General features: G+C 33.2%; 1 protein-coding gene across 6 annotated transcripts in view; it reads right to left on the bottom strand.

Annotated features, from left to right (window-relative positions):
* The window catches only part of LOC110283197 (beta-1,3-galactosyltransferase 5), a 123,410-nt gene that overhangs the window by 74,432 nt on the left and 27,690 nt on the right, over nucleotides 1-21,288 (bottom strand). The window contains exon 1 of one of the 6 annotated variants that reach the window (XM_087149966.1): nucleotides 6,981-7,080. The exons of the other annotated variants lie outside the window; for them this stretch is intronic. The gene's annotated coding sequence lies outside the window, so the exon portion shown is untranslated. Of the gene's footprint in view, nucleotides 1-6,980; nucleotides 7,081-21,288 lie in introns of those variants that run through there. 6 annotated transcript variants of the gene reach the window in all.

The raw sequence follows: 21,288 nt of genomic DNA, 5'->3' as shown, positions 1-21,288 counted from the left end.
CACACCCTCGGTCCCCACGCAGACTGATAGAAGTGGTCACCCACCCGCACACTGACAGCAGTCACTGATGCTTGACTTCGGTGACCTGCTGGAAACCTCGTCTTAACAATCAGTCCACTGCGGGACCTCTCTATATGTAAAAGCGAAAGTCTGTCTGGATGTATGTTCGCTGATAACTCGAGAATTGAAGTACTGACAGGATTGTGTTTTTTTTTCACAATTTTTCACAATTTGCAAATTTCCAAGGGGTGGTTTGTAAACGATCACGTTTTCCCGCCATCATGTGGTCCGGGCAAAGTATCGAAAATACGAAATTTCATCGATGAAGACCATTGATATTGATTAATTACAATGTGCGCGTACATGGAAACAGCATTTTTTACAGCAGCATTGGATTAGGTTGTTAAATATTAGAAAATTCGACCACAAACGCTTTTCATTTTCACAAAACTGTAGCTTTTCCCCATAATGATATCTTGCTACATTTTCAAAATAAGCGTAGACAGCGCTAGCTTCACATAGACTAAACTCTACCAAACAGTCGTGAGTAACAATTACAAACTCGCAGCAGTAATGAAAATAGCATATTATTCGCATAAAAACATTGAAGAATTTTTTAAATAAAGCTCATTTTGTCTTGGCGAAAAAACTCTTAAAAATGAAATTTATTGACTAGCACAATTAATAATAGCACAAAAGAGCAGAATTTGATTTTGAAAAAGGTACTAATTCATCAGTAAGAGCCGTGATGGTTCAGGGGATAGAGCAGGGATGGGCAAACTACGGCCCGCGGGCCAACTGTGGCCCACCGGAAGATTTTATCCGGCCCGCGGACAGAATTTTAACTTTTTACTTTCTCTATTTTTGTTCTACAAAACATAAATTAATTAAAATAGTTAGCATTAACAGCTTCAATTGATAAAATGTTGAAAGCAAAAGTCCCTTATAGAATAGCCGTAGATTAGCTCCAACTAGTATTTGTCTTTCTCGAGGAGCAGACATATGGAATCAAATATAGGTGAATTGTACTTCACATGAGGCTTACTACGCATTTTAAGTTCCAACGAGCGGATTTTTCTTCCGGCGTGAGTTCGAACATAATTGACTGCGTATGGAAAGGCTGCGCACATGCAACGTCATTGTAAATAATGGTGAAATTATTAAATGTATGAAATGGCTACTGCCTTTTTGAGTTATTTGTAAACATTTTTAATCCCAAAATGGCAACTAAAAAATGCAAAGTTGATGTAGAGTGCCGTGCGTTCAATGATGAATTGACTTTATTTTATTTCAGAAGTTAGAATTTTTATTTTAGAAGTTTTATTCGGCCCACCAAACTTTTTTTTCTAGATTTTTGGCCCACGACCAAAAAAGTTCGCCCATCCCTGGGATAGAGCATTCGCCTTTCAATGAGGTGAAACGGGTTCGAATTCCCAGCGATGGCTGGAGGATACGAATTCCGCATCCGGCTTGCACCGATCACAGTGCTGACGTAAAATATCCTCAGTGGTACACGGATAATGGGTCAAAGTCCCCTTGCCGTCAGTCTAACAGTGGGAGAGTTTCGTGTTTTTCCTCTCCATATACCGAAAATGCGTGTTAGTTCCATCAAAAAGCTCTCATAAAGGCAACTTTCTTCCAGTACATGATACAGGAATTCCCTTGTCTTCTGGATTGAGTTTAAAATTACAAGGCTACGGAGTTGAACATTAGTAGTCGTAAACCCAAAAAATAGGGCGACGAAATCAAATAAAATTCATCAATAATCATTCATCATCATACATAATTAGCATTTTTTTTCTTAAATTTTAGCATAGATTGTACCGAAGAGTTTAATAACAAATATTCACCGTGATATCCACTATACCGCACGAACAAGTAAGAGACAAAAATTAAATCCACTTTCAATAGAGCAGCAATATGAGCTTATTATACTTACATATTGACTGTATGATTCTAAATCTCGAAATTTTACTCAATAAAAAAGCTGGTCGCTGGAGGCGGCCATTACATTATAATAAAAGATAATGTAAATAAATTAAAAAAATGTCGATGAAGCTCTAAAATACCAAAAAACGCCAATTCATCAAATTCTACAATTGTATTAGGTGATATTACTTGATGACACGTAATTTTGCAACGAGCTTTCTCCCTTAAGTGCCATTCTCTGAAAAAATACTATAATTTTACAAGGAAATAAAAATCATACGAGCGAATTATGTTTTCTACGCCATTTGTCGAATTTCTAATAAAGTATCCTAACTATAAAAAGGTTTGTAATTATGCTTTTAAATTAGTTTATAAATTTTGCACGACACTATAATCTCCTCTAAATGTTTGTTTTGAAGTGATTCCTGTGATTATTTTCAGATAGTTTACATCAATAAAAATATTTAGTTTTTATATTCAAATAGACATTTTAATTTGAAACGACTCGGTGTTATTTTGATTTATTGATTTTGGTAGGGATAAAGCAGACTGTTCTTATTTTGCGATAAGGTCGCATTTCACAAAAAATTAAACGTTAAAAAAAATTTAAAAACTGCTTCCGAATATTTAAAAAAAAAAAATTTTTTTTTTAGTCAATGTAAATGGTACTTGCATAATATATCGTCAGCCATTTTCGTCAACACTGCGCCTAAGTAAGTTTGATATCTTCTAAATTTTTTTTTACGTAGTTATTGATTGCAAAGAAATAGACAAAATACAAACATATAGCTCACTGCATGCAAAAAATAAGAAAATATTTTAATTTGAATTTAATTTGCGTAGCCAAATTATTCAACAAAAAATAAGCATTTTTTAAGCAAATTTCAAGCACTCTAATAATATTTTTAAGCATTTTAAAAGAATATCATAATTAAGCAGGGTTGGAAAGTTTTTGACAATTGACCGTTTTATTCGGTTTTAACAGTCATGTCAAAAAAAAAAAAAAAAAAAAAAATTCTTTTGGCATTGTTTTTGACAATTGTCAAAATTTTTGAATCATGTAAATCGAATGGCGTTTTCATAAGCTACGGTCTGACGATGCGCCAAAATAGATTGGGGTTGAATTAATTGTGAAAACGTTGAATAGAACAATGTGAACAGTGTTTTTCTGCATAACCCATGATCGGTCTTCCACTGAGTCAGCACAGTGGTCGGTGCGAACCGGGAGCAATATTCGTATCAACTAGTCAGGGCTGGGATTCGAACCTGGTTAATCTTATTGCGAGGCGAACGCTCTATTCCTTCGAGCCACCGGGACTCTGCTTAGGCGTATTGTAGTCAACCTTTCCTCAGCTGACGCTTTAAATCGAGTATTCTGAATCAACTCACGATTTATTCAGGGGTCCCCATTTTCTCTCAAAATCTTCCATTTTTAAGAAGGAAAAAAAAGAGGGTCTTTCAGAGAGAGAGAGAAAAGAAGAAGCTTCTTTTAGAACCTGCAAGCGAAAACTTATTCTAAGAGCACTTAGAAGACAATAAAGAATAAAAATTAAAGTTGCGAGCAGAATTTTGTGAGATTTCATGACAAAACAGCGTCACGCAAGGCAAGTAATAATAAATTATTTAAGCAACCTTTATAATTCAGGTAATTAAGAAAACGCGATTTGAAGGATTAATGTATGTTTAGAAGTCAACCAATAGCCTTCATTATCCAAGAACGTGCATACAATCAAGCGGAAACAGTCCTGTGAATTTGTAAAGAATAATTACCCTTTTATATCAATTAACAATTGGCTATTCCTTAGTTCAGTAATAAATATTCTTTAGTTTAGTAACTAAAAGGCTAATTACAGTGCGCAAAAAAAAAAAAAAAAAAAAAAGGACCACTCTAAATAACTTTTGATTTATTGATCGGATCTTCACATTCTAGGACTCAATTTTAATAGCTCGAGAGGGGTGACCTCTAGTATGCTAATTCAAAAGCGCAGACAATATTTTTAGTTAAGAAACAGACACAAAAACGTGCTTTCTTTGAATAAACGTACCTTTTCTTCGACAGATTCAGATTTCTGATATAGGGGATAGCCGCAATCTGGAAAATATGGTTCCAATAATTTCCTTAGCTTCAAAAGTATACAAATAGGAAATAGCAGTCAACGAGTGCTACAAAAATAGGCGCCGTTTTTCAAGACTTGCCAGACGTAGAAGAGAAGGAACAAAAGTGATTTGAAAAAAAAAACGTTAAGTTGCCAACGAAAAAAGGAAAAATAAAGGTGAGAAACAAACTAAAAAAACTACAGTAGCCGAGAAGGAAAAAAAGATGAAAAACAGAACAAATAAAACCACAGTGGTCAAACGAAGCAAAGCAGGGTAAAATGCATTTCCGGTCGCTATGGAGAGTTAGAGAGGAACTAATGTCGTTAACAAGGGAAGCAGCATTCATATGAATAAAACAATATTCCCGAACATCAAGATGAGCTGATGTGACTGGCATGGAAATAATTTTGGCATTGTTGAAATTAATTTCTTAATTTTAATTTAGACAGTGACAAAATTATTTACTATTTGTATATTTGTGAAACAAATAAAGTTCTGTAATCAGGTATCAATTTAGTTAATTGGCGAATCACCGTGATTATAAATCAGTGAATTAGCAGACCAACATATTACAGAATCGGCGACTCATCGCACTAGTAAGTCAGCATATTAGCAAATAAGCGAAACAGCAAGCTAGTAATCCGTCAAATCAGCGAGTTAGTAAATCAACGAATCACCTTACTAGTGAATCAGCTAGTCAGCTCATAATGGAATAATATAATTATACTATTAAAGAATCGGTGAATCATAGCATTAGTAAATTGGTGAATTCAGTAAGAATATAAACGAATAAAAAATCATTAAACCATCTATTTGTGGTACTACCATTTTTTTTAATAACCGCCGTTGAATAACAGGGTTTACGACTACTAATGTTCAACTCCGTAGCCTTGTAATTGTGAACCCAATCCAGAAGACAAGGGAACTCCTGGATCGAGTATTGGGAGAAATTTGTCTTCGTTTTGATGGAGCTAATCCGCATTTGCGTTACATGGAGAGGAAGATCACGAGAACCTCCCACGGTGAGTCTGACGGCAAGGTGGACTTTAACCCATGATCCGTCTACCACTGCGGATAATTCATGTCAGCACTGTGGTTGGTGCAAGCCGGATGCAGAATTCGTATGAACTGGGATTCGGACCCGGTTCGCCTCATTGGAAGGCGAAACCTCTATCCCCTGAGCCATCGAGGCTCTGGTACTACCATTTAAAAAAACATTTAATAATATAACATATTCTTATCTGAAGTTATTATATTTAATATTAAACTTGGGGGGAAGAAAATATCTCCCGCTTTCAATATAACCAAATGCCAACCATCTTTCTCCAGAAAGTATTAAATTTAATCGCTACCGCCATAAATTTGCTGAAGGCATTCTGGAAGCCTGCACTTGATTTCCCAGAAACGAAATAAAAAAAATTCCAGATGTATATATCTAGCACAAAACAAACTCGGAGCAAAATATCGCTTTTTTCTTCTTCTTTTTCCTAGTTAAAGGGGGTGGTGGGGCTGGCAATGAACTACTTCCAAAAACCCTAAGTTCAACAATAATAGAAGAAAGTGCCAAAAGTATTTTTGTTCGAAGCAAAGAAGCCGCTTTGCTATTTTAAAGCATGTTTTCCATGCATCGCCAATGTCATCGTTCTTTTTCTTAGCTTATTTTCATGTCTACTACTGTTTGTAAATAAATTACCACGTTTTTGATTTATGTTTTTTCATTTGGTCTTTTGTCCAACCATTTTGTTGTAATCGCGCCAAGATAGATGATCGAACTTAAGTCTCTTTTGGAAAGGGGGGGGGGGAGAACAATTGAATAATTCGCATTACATAATTGCACGGTTTCATAAATTAATACAATTTGTTCGTAATCAGTATTATTTTAATATAGATCTAGCTTTTCAGTTCTAAATTAATAATTTTTGTTTACCTCTAACCTAATTAAAACATTTACCAACCTTCGAGAAAATGGATCATTTACTTTCGAACAAATGGTAACAAGTGATACATAAAAGATAGGCCGAAAACAAAACCTTTTCTGTAAATGTTGGAAGACAAAATTCACAAAAAAAGTTTAACTTGTACTTAAAAAACAAAAAAAAATTCTTTCTCTATTAACAGAACCTTAAAAGAGATTTTGAGAGATACCATTCAAACTTTATTTTTGTCTTGAAGATGAAACTGGATTTGTTGAACAAAATTTGTTTTCCTTCTGAACATACAACTGTTATAAATGCTTTATTAAAGAACGTGCTACACTAATTTTGTTTTCGTTCTGAACATACAACTCTTATAAATGCTTAATTAAAAAACGTGCTACCCTAATTTTGTTTTCGTTTTGAACATTCTACTGTTATAAATGTTTTACTACAGAATGTAGTGAATTAATTTTTTTCGTTCTGAACAAACTGTTAAATGTTTTATTAAGGGATGAACTGAACTAATTTTGTTTTCTTTCTGAACATACAACTGTTATAAATGCTTTATTAAAGAATATATGGAACAAACTTCGCTTTCGTTCTAAACACGCAAATTCCAAACACTTCCTTGCTTAACTTAACAACTAATTACTTGAATTACCCATTATAAATCATGTAATCAGTTTTGTATTGTCATATATTAAAAACTCTGCCACTTAAAATACATAAAAATAAAATAAAAAGTTTATTCAATTATATATTTCAAGGTTTACCAAATCTCCTTTATTATATGCTGCTTAAGTCAAGCCGCCATTGTTTTAGAACTGAAAAACTACCTATTGTGGCGCTTTTGCATACTTGTGGCGTTTTTGAATAATTTTTAAATAAAGGATAAATAGAAGTCTTACTTTTAACTAGTAACATTTTATTATTTAAACAATTTAAGAAATAACATTAATATAAGGATATACAATTAATTCAACTTATTTATACATTAATTCTTACGTGCCTTTTTAGAATAGATGGAGAGAGACTTACCAAGTTTAGTCATGGTTCGGCCTATTGTCACTTAGGCTGATTGCTTTTGATTGCTTTTCCGTGATCGCTTTTCAACCCTTTCCCTCGGCTGCTTTTATATCGTATTTTTTGGGTGATAAAAGTTACAAATCTGAGGAAAGGTCAAGTTCAAAAGTCATTGTTGTTTTCGAGTTTGTCCCGTGATGGGTCAATCACATGATGGGGGTGACATTGTAAGATTTAAACCTAATCGTTTATTTGAATTACTTTATCCGTATTTAACTTACTATTTACCGATGGAGATTTCCCCCAGTAGTTTTATTTAATCGAAGACTCTGAAATGTTCTAGAAATCTAATCTTAGCCCTTTCTCTTGATTTTAATTTTGAGTGACGATAAGCGTCACACTATTTTAAAAGAGAGCCACATTAACTACTTTTCAGGAAAATTTATTTCTCTATCACATATTATCGTTACAGAATAACATTTCCTTCGAAATGATTTGAATTTTATTTTCTTTAGAGACTCATTTTTAAAGAACCGAACGATAAAGAACATGCATCTCACATATAAAAGCACCAAGTCACAAATTAATATATTATGATAATGTCAGTGGAGCACAACAATCTAATGTTATTGTTCCATTAATTGATTATGAGGATCCACTAAGAAATTACTTTTATTGTACCGCAAAGAACAGCTAGCTATACTAGATGATTTATGACACAAATGAAACTATATTATTGTTTACTGAGAGATAAATGGAATAGCAGACTCCCTAGTAATTAAACTTCTTTATGTGAAATATAATCTTTCTTTCAAAGCAGCACACTGGTATTATAAACTGATGACAGATGCTTATAAACTGTTGACAAATATTATAAACAGTTGATAAATAATTCAAATAAGATGGTTTAAGTTTTTACTTAAGATGTGGTGTCAGTTGTTGAGAGCTCGACTCAACTATGACTTTAACTTGTTTAATTTTAACCAAATGTCGATATAAATTTAAAAAACAAATTTATATTGGTATAAAATATTAAAATTGCGATGTTATTACAACAAAGTTGTATAATGGATGTTCATAAACTAGGAAACTATTATAAATGATACAATATACTAATTTACTTACAGATTTAATTTAAATTTTTATCTTAGCTAATCGAATTTGGTTTTGAAACTTATGAATCAAAATATAACTTATTAATTATTTACTTATTAGTATAATAATTCAATCAAATCATTAAATTAATAAATAATCATAAGCTTTAGAACTTACAAATGTGATAGATTAAGTTTCACATATGTTATAATTTAAGTTATTGCCATAGTATTCATTTGAGTAACAGTTTTGTTCACATAATCGATATATCTATTTTTCTCATGTGGCACCTTACACTCGATTTTTTTTTAATCAATTAGCATACTATAGTTATTATAGTATATAGTGATAACATTTTGTTATGTTGTCAAAAGAAAAAATTTAGGTAGCGTTGAATAGTTACATAAATGTGTAAACCAGAGGCTAAACTAGACCGTTGAATATAATAAATTAATCAATTTTTGTAATTTTGTGGTTTTGTAATAATGTGTGTTTTTTGTGAATGGCAACTAGCTGTTTGCACTATTTCTATTGGATGATACGATTTTCATCCCAATTGAAACGTATTCCTATTGGTTGCTATCGAATTGATTAATCACTGATGGATTGCTAGTGGACAGGTAGAGCTCGTTTACCAGGTGATGGCACTTGGTACCATCTCCTCGGAAGAAGAGTTCTTTTCGGCACGGGAGTAAGAGGTGAAAAGTCTCCGCGCTTGAAATTGAGACAACACATAATGCGCGCAAACGTAAACCGAATTCTTTCAGTCACTTATTTCGCTTTATCATCTGAAATTATACTTTTCGTTACACTAGCTAATTGAATATATTGCAGCAAAATGTCTCAAAATTTGGAAAACTGTGCAGAGCAAATGTGCAAAATTTTTTTCGGCACCAAATCCACAGCCCTGGATTTTTACTTGTGTCCTTTCTGGACACAAACATGTCTATAATGTTTTTTTCATTCAAAAAAATAGTTATTTGAATTAAAAATACATTATGCTTCGTATTTAATTTTATTTACTTCTTTGTGATATTTCGTATAACTTTAATTTCAAACTTAATTTCTATAATTAAATTTAGAGACCTTGTTTCATTTTTACACACACATCTTTAAAAAAGCGTTAAACATAACAATAGTAAATTCTCGCTTTAATAGAAAATTCATTTGAAGTTAATAAAGAATCGCTAAATTCATTTAGAGTTTTACCGAATAATATTTGCAATAAATCAATTCATACGTAGCTTGGATAGTAAAAATGTTCTTAAAGACGGTAGAGATTTTTTTAATTATATTACTAACAAATACAGCATGCTGTGTAAGTACAATAAATTTTTAATAATTGGATAACCTAAGTAATTACATATTTAATTTTTAGCAACTAATTAAAACGTTATACGTTAAATTTAGATTGGGAATTTGAAAATACACTTATCGGTTATTTCTTTTCATTGAAAAATTTTGTCATTGTTAAAATATCGTAGAAAACCAAAGAGGCATTAACTTTATTAAAAATTACGAACTAAAGCATCTCGAATTTTGAGTTCTAGAACGTTAAGATCCAATTATTAGATAAAAAGTCATTCAAGATGGTCCACTTATTTACTTATTGTTTATTTTATTATTATAATTTTTTTTTGGTACATTGTACATTTTAAGTAAAAATATATATGTTACCACTAAAGTATAGAAACCAGTTATTATACAGATTATCTAGCTAAATGTACAAATTAACTAGGATGATACGTTTAAATGTCAAATTTTTTTTTCATATTCCAAAATACCTATGTAAACCTATGTAATACCTATGCAAGCAACCTAGATAATCTGTACATTATCTACTAGGTACTAGTTATTTTGTTTTTTTTATAACCGTCGTTGAACAACCGACCCAATTTTCGGATTTACGACTACTAATGTTCAACTTGGTAGCCTTGTAATTTTGAATCTAATCCAGAAGACAAGGGAACTCCTGGATCAAGTATTGGGAGAAATTTGCCTTCGTGGAGGACTTTTTGATGGACGACGAGAACCTCCCACCTCGAAGACCACAAGAACCTGCCACTGTTAGCCTGACGTCAAGGGGACTCTAACCCATGATCCGTCTACCACTGAGGATATTTCATGTCAGCACTGTGGTCGGTGCAAGCCGGATGCGAATTCGTATCAACAGTCCATCGCTGGATTCGAACCCGGTTCACCTCATTTAGGTACTAGTTATTTCATTTTTTATATCCGTCGTTGAACAGCCGACCCAATTTTGGGTGTACGACTACTAATGTTCAACTCCGTAGCCTTGTAATTTTGAACCAATCCAGAAGACAAGGAAACTCCTGGATCAGTACCCCCAAATCTATTGATTTGTTACGTGAACATGGAGGACTTTGCTACTTGACAGATTTAGCGTGCATCAGTCACCATTTACTATACGGGGAGTCTTCGGACAGAGTGGATCGAACCCACGAACTCTTGGACATTGGCCCAGTGCCCTACCAACCAGGCTATCCCGGCTTAGGAACTAGTTATGGATAAAATAAGAGTTTTGCTGGAACAGCAGCAGCGTTTATATAAGTACGCTTAGATTAAAGTAATGCTATTTTATTTATTTTTCGCCAACTAAAAAAATTAAATTACTATAATCAACACATATAGTTAATATTAGAATCAATCACCAATCTCCTTAAAAACTATAGAAGAAGAAATAATAAAAAATATTATTACAACTAAAGGAAATTAACAGAATGACATTTCGATGTCTAAAGAATCAAGTCAATAAATACGATTAAACAATCGACGAATTATTTAATGGAATGAGTGAAACAAACTTATGAACTTAAGCGATAATGAAACTGTTAATTCGGACAAAAGCAACACTGTAAAAAATTCAGTATCGAATTACGGTACCGGTACTTTGGTTGCGTCATTCGCAAAATCCATTTTATCATAAAATCAATTTTCCCCGCAAATGTCGTAATTTTTACAGTAATATTTATTTAATGAGAGTGATTCACTGATTTTACGGTAATTATTACTGTAAATAATAGAAACAAAAAAGTTTTTGAACTTTAATGATGCAGAAACAGTTATTGTGCACATTACCTAAGTAAATTGGGGCCCGCTGCCACCCCCTCTGCAGAGGATCAAAATTGTGATGGCATGTCTTCGGATCATCCTCAGGGATGTTTCCCAGACCGTCGCCAATAGCCCATTGTGCAGCTCTAGTGCGACGTAAATGAACAACAACATTTATCGTAATTTATTTAATGTTATTAATAATTTAAAAACACTTCGTAATTTAGTAACTTTTAAATTTTTTATAAAGTAATGAGCAGGGGACCCTGTCAGTTCTGTGCCTAAGGCCCCCGTATTTCTAGATTAGGTCCTGTAGATAGGTAAAATATGCATATGAACGCCCTTCGAGCTTTTGCGGTAACACACACAAATATATATTGTTATATTTTCCTTTCATACAATCCTTAATACAAGTACTTTTTACTTCAAAAATAAAAAAAATTCATAATCTTACAACCTTTATGTCTTTCAGCTGATGTTTAATTTGTAAAATTGTATAAAAATTCGAGATATTCGTCGGTCAAGTAGATGGAATGCAAAGACTTCAAAATATTTTCCATTACACGTGAGACAGATAATGAATAAGTTACACGTGTTCCCCGTCCAACACATAGCCGAGATTAATGGACGTTGTCACACACAACGCAGTCATTGTGATTTTTGATAGCTAACTGTGACTCAATTTGGCAGTAGCGATGATGGAAGTTGGCGAGAATGGTGCGTGACGTAGCTCCATTTGGTCTTCGGACCAAAGGTTGGTTAAATGAAACTGAAAACCAAGTGAAATGTATCTCTGTCATATCGATTTTTAGTTGAGATGAGTAGATATTCTCTAAGAAGTGAGTTACAGAAATCATTTTTTTAAAGAATATTATTTTCTCGTCGAAATTGTTATGCACGCATAGTCGCCAAAGAAAAGGGGTTGCCTCTTTCTTTGGAGAATGTAATTACGAACGAATTCAATATGATTTCAATTATTTTCATGCATTTTTTTTTATTTTTAGTAAAGAGTATGTCATCAGAATATCAATTTCGGGAGAGAATATTCAATGAGTCTTGATTCGTGCTACTCGAGTATATGAGAAAATAACTTTTCACGTTCAATTCAAGCAAATAATTATTTAAAAACTAAATTAAAACTTCTGATGAGTAAAAAATTCATGAAAAGATATGGATTTTTTTTTTTTTCGTCTTAGAAATGTTAAGCACGAAACTACAATTCGAGAAACGAACAAAAAAAAAAAAAATAGATTAAAAGTATTTCTTGATTATAAACTTCAAAAAAATACAAATTGGAAATAACAATCGATATGTTTCAAGCGCTCAAAAAGTGGTGCTCATTCTCAAGGTAAACAAAATGAGGAAAAAAAGTAATTTAAAACAGAAAACGTAAATTTGCAAACTAAAAATGGAAAAATAAAAATAACCATGGTAGCCGAGAGAGAAAAAAGTTGATGTTGTAGTTCATTTACGTCGCACTACAGCTACACAATGGGCTATTGGCGACGGTTTGGGAAACATCCCTGGGGATGATCCGAAGACATGCCATCACAATTTTGATCCTCTGCGGAAGGGATGGCACCCCCACTTCGGTAGCCCAACGACCTGCACCCGAAGTCGAGCACTTTACGGTAGCACAGTTTAACGAGGACCCATACCGCACACCCTCGGTCCCTACGCAGACTAATCCAAGTGGGTCACCCACCCGCACACTGACCGCAACCAGTGATGCTTGACTTCGGTGATCTGCTGGGAACCGTGTCTTAACGATCAGTCCACTGCGGGACAGAAAAAAGTTGTTGTTGTTGTCGTTCATTTACGTCGCACTAGAGCTGCACAATGGGCTATTGGCGACGGTCTGGGAAGCATCCCTGAGGATGATCCGAAGACATGCCATCACAATTTTGATCCTCAACAGAGGGGATGGCACCCCTGCTTCGGTAGCCCAACGACCTGCACGCGAAGTCGAGCACTTTACGGTAGCACAGTTTAACGAGGACCCATACCGCACACCCTCGGTCCCTACGCAGACTGATCCAAGTGGGTCACCCACCCGCACACTGACCGCAGTCAGTGATGCTTGACTTCGGTGATCTGCTGGGAACCGTGTCTTAACGATCAGTCCACTGCGGGACAGAAAAAAGTTGAAAAACGGAACAAGAAAAGCCGCAGAGGCCGAGAGGAGCAAATCAGAGTGAAATGCATTTCCAGGCGCTATGAAGAGGTGGTGGGGAACTAATGTCGTTAGGAAGGGAATCGGCATTCATATAAATAAAACAAGATTTCAAGGTATCAATGATGTAACTGGAGTAGAAATAATTTTGGCGTGGTCGAAATTGAATTGATGCACAAGACTCGCGCAAAGTGCAGCCATTGGTGATTTTTTTTTTACAGATTAAAAGGAGTGTACAGATTGGAAATAACTAAGTAAATTCCAATGATATAACAGTGTTCAGATTCATGGTATGAAGGGGGGAGTATTTTCATTCAGAATATCACAAGTTTTAAAATTTTATAAGAGGAAACTTTATTTTCTCATATTTAAAATGATCTTTTTTAAATGGGGGTATTGTTAAAAAATTGTTCTAGTGAGGGAATATTTTTTAATCAAATTTATTAAATCTTCATTTAGCATCTATTTCACAAACACAAAATAACAAATGGGAAAAATACAAATATAATCAGTGGTAATTTTACAAAAACTGGGTTTATTTATTTATTAATCTTGTTTAATTTTTAGGGGGGAAAGGGAGGGTGTGAGGTAGTTTTAAAAAATTTCTTTGGAATAACCTAACTGTCTTGCCCACATTACTAACACTTGTCATAACATTTCACACACACGTTTCCTCTCAATGTTAGTTATGTTTTTGGATAATAAAATTTTACAAAACAACGAGGAAATATTTTTGAGATTTTCACTTTGACAGAAATAACAAAGGAATTAGATATTTCATTTTCAAAAAAATACATAAATATATTTAAAATTTATTTTTGTTATTTTCCGAAAGAATGACAAATGAAGAAAAGCTTTATATCGAAATTAAAAATTTTCATAATCAGCCTTCAAAATCAGCCTCCACCGAATCAGCCGATCAGCCAAGCGGCCTTCCTCGATTTCTATTACACTATACCAAAAAACTTTATAGTTTAACTGAAAAATATTTCAGTTTCCCGTAATAAGCTTAAAGTTCCATTTTTAAAAAAATAAACTTAATTTCTTTTTAAATTATAAATATAGATGAAATGTTACTAAACGTTATATTTCATATACATTATTTTTATAGTACTTGACATTTTTGAACTTAACATATAGTAAGAACTACAAAACTGAAATATGTTTTGTATTTATGCTTTTTGATCAAAATGAAAACATTTAAACCCAGTTAGTACAGAAAAAAAAATTTTTTTTAGTAGACTACACGTGTGACGTCATTTGAAGGTATCCAATTAAATCTGATCCGAAAACTGATTCAGACAGAGTGATCATAAACCCAAGCCTTAAAGTTGTGACGTTAACACGAAATGCATAACCACGTGATTAGACACAACCATGTCATTAGTTGCAAGTATACAATTCAAGAAAAATATTAATGTTATTGTTTCAAATAAAAAATTATAATAAGAATATAAAAATTATCTCAAATTAAATATTTTTTTTTTTTTTTTTTTTTTTTTTTTGTGCGTGATCGGAGATAAAGGTGTCTAACATAGTAATTGTAGAATTTAATTTTAAGAAAATATACTTGTACAAAATATTGAGATTGTGCAAAACTATTATAGGGAGTCGCGATGGCTCAGGAGATAGAGCGTTTGCCTTCCAATGAGGCGAACCGGGTTCGAATCCCAGTCAATAGGAATTCCGCATCCGGCTTGCATCGACCACAGTGCTGAGGTGAAATATCCTCAGTGGTAGACGGATCATGGGTTAGAGTCCCCTGCCGTCAGGCTAATCGTGGGAGGTTTTTGTGGTCTTTCTCTCCATGTAACGCAAATGCCTGTTAGATCCATCAAAAAGTCCTCCACGAAGGCAAATTTATCCCAATACTCGATCAAAGAGTTCCCTAGTCTTCTGGAATGGGTTTAAAATTACAAGGCTACGGAGTTGAACATTAGCAAACTCATAAAATTGGGTGGGCTATTCAATTGCGGTTACGTATAATAAAAAATAAAACAAATAAATAAAATATTATAGGACGAAGAGCTGGATAACAATATACGAGGGTTGCTATTTATATTTCTGGCCTTGGCAACAGTAAGTGTTGCTAGGCGACCGCAGACGATTTTAATCGAAAGTTTGATATTTTTAAACATAAATTCAGCAGACGATTTACCATTATAGCTTCATTGGTGTTGTTGACAGTAAATTGAAAAGTTCTTCTCTTTCAAAAAATGGAATTGAATCGTGAACATTTTCGTGCCATTATTTTTCATAGCTTTTGACGTGGATTGTCAAGACAAGAGTGCTTCGATGAACTTAATTCTTTATTCAGCGATAAAGCGCCATCCTACAGCACTGTAAAAAATTGGTATAACGAATTTAATCGTGGTCAATGTTCGATCCAGGACGAATCCCGTGCAGGTCGTCCAAAATCCGTTGTGCATTTGTTGTGCCAGAAAAGATCGATGCTGTGCGTGAACTGCTTAAGCAAGATCGTCATGTGACATACCGTGAGATAGAGGCGTCTTTGGACATAGTATGACTAGCATCAATAAAATATTGCATGAACATTTGAGCGTAAAAAAAATTTGTTCGCGTTGGATACCGCATAATCTGACAAACGCTCAAAAACAGGCTCGTGTCGATTGGTGCAAGGAAATGTTGGAAAAATACGTTCAAGGTACATCAAAGGCTGTGTATAACATCTACACAGGTGACGAATCATGGATCTATGCATATGAGCCGGAAACAAAACAGCAATCAACTGTATGGGTCTTCCAAAACGAGGCAAAACCAACAAAAGTTGTTCGAGGAAGAAGCACATCGAAACAAATAATTGCCTGTTTCTTCGGCATTAACGATCATGTGGCAACAGTGGCGTTAGAGCAACGCAGGACGGTCAATTCTGAATGGTACACGACCATTTGTTTGCCAGAAGTCATCGGAGAAATTCGAAAAAAGCAGAAGAACAGGCGAATCATTCTTCATCATGACAATGCGAGCTCTCACACATCGACTCAAACAAAGGCATTTCTGACGGAGCGAAAGATCGAACTGATGGGTCATCCGCCGTAGAGCCCTGATTTGGCACCCAATGACTTCTTCTCATTCCCACACATCAAAAATAAATTACGTGGACAACGATTTTCGACCCCCGAAGAAGCGGTTGATGCATTCAAAACGCATGTTTTGGAGTTACCTCAATCGGACTGGAAAAAGTGCTTTGAAAATTGGTTCAAACGCATGCAAAAGTGTATTGATCATCATGGAGAATATTTTGAAAAACAATAAAACCAATTTCGATCCTACATATTTGTTTTTTCATTATTAGGCCAGAAATATAAATAGCAACCCTCGTATCACGTGCATACTCGTGCACATGAAAACGTCGTATTACAACATATTTGTTTAGTGAGTATTCATGAACACGAAAACTATTACAAATGATACAGCATAAGATATGATACAGTATATTAATTTGCATACCTTTTTCATTAACTTTTCAGTATATCTAAACAAATTTGGTTTTGGAATTTATGAAGAAAAAAAAACTTAGTAATAATTTATGTATTAACATAATAATACAATCTAACAAGGTCCCAAAAGCGTTAAAATGTGATTAATCAAGTTCTTAGATAAGTTGTAATTAAAACCACCATTTGAGTAATATTTAACCTCACAAAATTATAAGTGTTGGACAAAATAATTTTCATAAGATCAAAAACCTATTTTCATCCTATAACTTAAGCTTTTAACAAACTGGAATTCTAGTCTTGCAAAAGAACTTGAGTTTCTCGACCCAACGTCACAACCTTGCTTTAGTACAGTGTTTCCCAAAAGTGTGGCACGCGTACCCCCAGGGGTACGGGAACAGTTTAGCTGGGGTACACGTTCTTATGCGAAATATCTTGCAATAAAATTTCAAAAACTTTTATTTAAAAACAAAGCTTGCCATGAAAATTTACGATTAAGTATTTTTCTATTAGCTATTTTTTACAGAGTTAACAGTTAATAATTAGTGCTGTCAACAGCCAGTTGTGATTTTTAACTTTTGAACAATTTTTTTATAGTAAAAAAATAAATTCATTTTTTTATTAGTGGTACACAGCGTTACGAAAAATTTAGAAAGGGTACGCAAAAGTCATAAGTTTGGGAAACACTGCTTTAGTAGTTGAGTCTTTTTTCATCTGGGTGAAATTTTTGCCGGAAAATACAGTCGAACTCGTTTATAACGAGCACAAAGGGACCGTAACATTGTACTCGTTAAATCCGAGTGCTCGTAATAAACGGATCCTTAAGGCAGGCGTGCAACCAGAAGAGGGAGGGGGGCTTGGGAGGTTAAATGATAGAGTTTACTTAAAATTTAATTGATATTTACTTACTTTAATTACATTAATTAATTTAATTAAATACTTTTCTTAATTTAATGACAACTAACCTTCCCAACCTGCAAAAGATTAGAGCGATAAGGGCAATTAAATTTCAGTTCGCGGTTTTTTTTTTTTTTTGATTTCACGCATTTCTTATCATTTTGAAAAAAAGATAAGACAGAAAGGCTAGAAAGATGAGAAAAAAGATTGTCAGGCAGAAAAATATTGCTCGCTAAAACCGGGTCTTGCTCGTTAAAAGCGACTTCTGTTCCATAGACTTAACATTGATCCAACCAAATATTCTCGTTTCCCTCGGTAAATCCGAGTTCTCGTTAAATCCGAGCTCGTTATAAACGAGTTCGACTGTAGTGATAAATCTCATCAAGCGATAAATATTGATAAATCTCATCTTTGACGGAGATAAGACACTCATGCCTCCTTTGCATATTTTTTTCGGACACTAATTACAAGCAAAAATGTATTTTTGGTATTTTTTAACTCACTATTTTTTTTTTTTTTTAACAGCTGTGGTATTTTTTAACAGTCGAATAATTATTAAAAAAATCTTTTAGGTTATCGTAATTATATTTGCACTAAAATATATAATAAAAAAAAAGTAGTTTGAATTTTTTTTTCTCTTTTATATTCAAAAATTTATCAATAATTTATTTCGTAAATTAAAGAAATTTCAATAATTGATGAATGCTTTTATTAGATATAAATAACCGCAAATAAATGAAAATTTGAAAAATAATTGTTTGTAAATGAACCATGTTCGGAAGATTTTACTTTTAACGCAGAAAAATTCACCGGTGTTTCATGTTGTATTTCATAACAATAAATTATTAAAATGCCAAATATGATACAGTCAAACCCCGCTATAGTGAACTCCCGGATATAGTGAACGAAATGCTCGGTCCCGTGCCTTGCTATACACGTATAATGTTATTATTAGTGGATATAGTGAAACAAATAAGTGAGGAAGTTGGATATAATGAACTTTTTTCTGTCTTCGACTGATTTCCAATCCATTTTCTTTGTAATAATTTTGAAATTTCTACTTCAAAATAAATAGATATACCGATTTTTGAAACCATCTATAGAAACTACTTTTATGTGCTCGAATGGCAGGTTAGACAGGTTCAAAAAGCGGAATAATAGAAATTCATCAGCTAAAGATTACTAATTTTTATTTGTACGCAAGACGAAGAGTGATGAAAAATAACACATTTTTTGCTACTGCATAATATTTTTCAGTCATTTATATGAATATAATGTAATAAAAGGGAGGAGTTTGGGTACTATTAGTGAAATTGCCTGCGTAACGGATATAGTGAACTCCCGGTTATAGTGAACCGAAATTTCGGTCCCTTGAAGGTTCACTATAGCGGGGTTTGACTGTATTTTCATTTACTTTATACTAAAACAAAATAGTAAAATGTGTTTAATAAATATTGTGCGCCAAAGGGTTAAAAGGTCGCTGCATAGCGGAAGAAACCGTTCATGGTAAATTTTCTTCCATCCATATAATCAATTTATAATTCAAAGAACAGAAAAAGTGTAAACATTAAGTAAACCAGACTTCGATAAAATGAAAAACTTTTGCGAACAGAAAATCTCATATAAAAAACTTTTTGAATAACCCTTGTAACTAGCTTCAACCCTTTCGTTTCATTTCGGTGAAGTTTGTTTGAAAATCAGAGACTTTTTTTTTCCTTTCGAAATGTTTAATTTTTATTAAATTTGACCACAGAGGTGAGTTTGTTAAAAAACTAAAAAAGCTGAAAATAAAAATCCCACAATATGACAGGCAGAATATTTGATTTTAAAATTGAGTTAATGCGAACCTCGATATATGAATTTATAATAACGTTGATACAAATCGATGTTTGATTTTAAAATCCCATGAATAAGAATCTCGATATTTTAACATCGCTTGAATACACATATCGATGTTTAATTTTAAAATCGCATGAATACGTATTTCCATACACAATTTTTAGGTTACTTTAATCCGAATCCTTTAAATAATAGGATTTTATACAAAATCAGAAAATACAAAACACGATGCGTGCGATTTTAAATCGGGTAAATGAAAATCACGATGTGTGATTTTAAATCATGTGAATGTAATTTTAAATCGCGTTTGCATTGGTAGGAAAAAGCGTAAAAATGAATCTTTTATTATTCTTTTTTTCTTGTCGGGAATTCGAAAAAGACAAACTTATTTTTTTAAAAGGCGATTTTTTTTTTCTTTTATAGTTAATAGTAAAACATTTTCGGCTATGGTGACAAATTTTCCACGAGCGACATTCCATGAACGCGTGTCGTATCATATACACGACACGCGTTCGTGTATATTATACGAGTATGGCAGTTAACTATGAAATTTCAAGTGCTGAATTTTTTAAAAAAAAATATCAAAATGCAAACAAATTTATTACAGGATTACTTGGGATTGCGCAGTGGGGAAGTAATCCTGCAATGATTTCGTTTGCATTCAGATATTTTATAAACACAGGGTTCATGCCAATTGGCGACAATTGTCGCCCAATGTTCTACAAATGTCACTAAAATCATAAGCATAGGCGACAAATTTGTGGCCTAGAAATAAGTTTGGAATTTTCATAACCTTAACAAAAAAAAAAGATTTTTTTTCTCCAGTTTGTCAACCATATTAAGTTTTTGGACCACTAAATTTATACCTAGGTGGTCCTATTGAACCTCTAAATTTTCATTGCTGGCGTGAACCCGATGTAAAAATTCTTTTCAACATTTGAAACTTCAGGGTTTAAACTAGCTTTACTTGAAAACACTTATCTCAACGCTTTAAAATATAAATGGACATTAAACAGAATACGCCACAAACGGTACAGCGACCTCTTAATCCATTTTAGGCCAAGTAGAAAAAGTTTTATAAAATGGAGGTATTATTTTCAGTGAAATATACTTAAAACACATTTATTAAGAGAGCGGTTCCCAAAGGGTGTTTCACGGAACCCTTGGGTTCCGCAGGAAAGTTACAGGGGTTCCGAAAGTTGGGGCTTTATTTTACCATTTATGTATTTTTAAAACTAATTATATTTATATTCCATCATTAATACATTATTTACTTATTTAATAATTTAGTTATTCTTTGAAATTATATACGTTAATGCTAGAGAATAAAAAAAAAGCAATAGATTGAATCCATACTCAAAAGGATATGTATTTTTGAACATTTGAAATAGAATTTTTAATTAAAATGTTTCAATCCAAAATAAAAACGAAATTCTACTACAACGTTTATCTGATAACCATTCTCAACCTTTATAGCAGTACTTTTTTATTCGTTTTTTATTTCAATTTAAAGCATGAAACTTATTTGATTCATTTTCAGCTAATCCATACACCAAAACCAAATTCTGAGCCAGACCAAATGCCGTTTCAGACATCTGAAAGAAAATGTCAGACGTTAAACCAGGGGTCTGTTTAGAAGAAATTTGGGTCCGTTAACGGACCCTTCACAAAATATCTTTTCATAAAAACGGACCCTTCACAAAATACTTTAACTTGAAAACGGACCCTTCACAAAATATTTTAACTTAAAAACGGACCGTTCACAAAATGATTTTTCTTTTAATCGGAC

The sequence above is a fragment of the Parasteatoda tepidariorum genome, chromosome 8, assembly GCF_982258835.1.
Source record: "Parasteatoda tepidariorum strain Cologne lab strain chromosome 8, Ptep-v5.0, whole genome shotgun sequence".
Classification (NCBI taxonomy): Eukaryota; Metazoa; Arthropoda; class Arachnida; order Araneae; family Theridiidae; genus Parasteatoda; species Parasteatoda tepidariorum.
The sequence above is the reverse complement of the archived record's forward strand: the minus strand, read 5'-3'. Positions and strand labels throughout refer to the sequence as shown.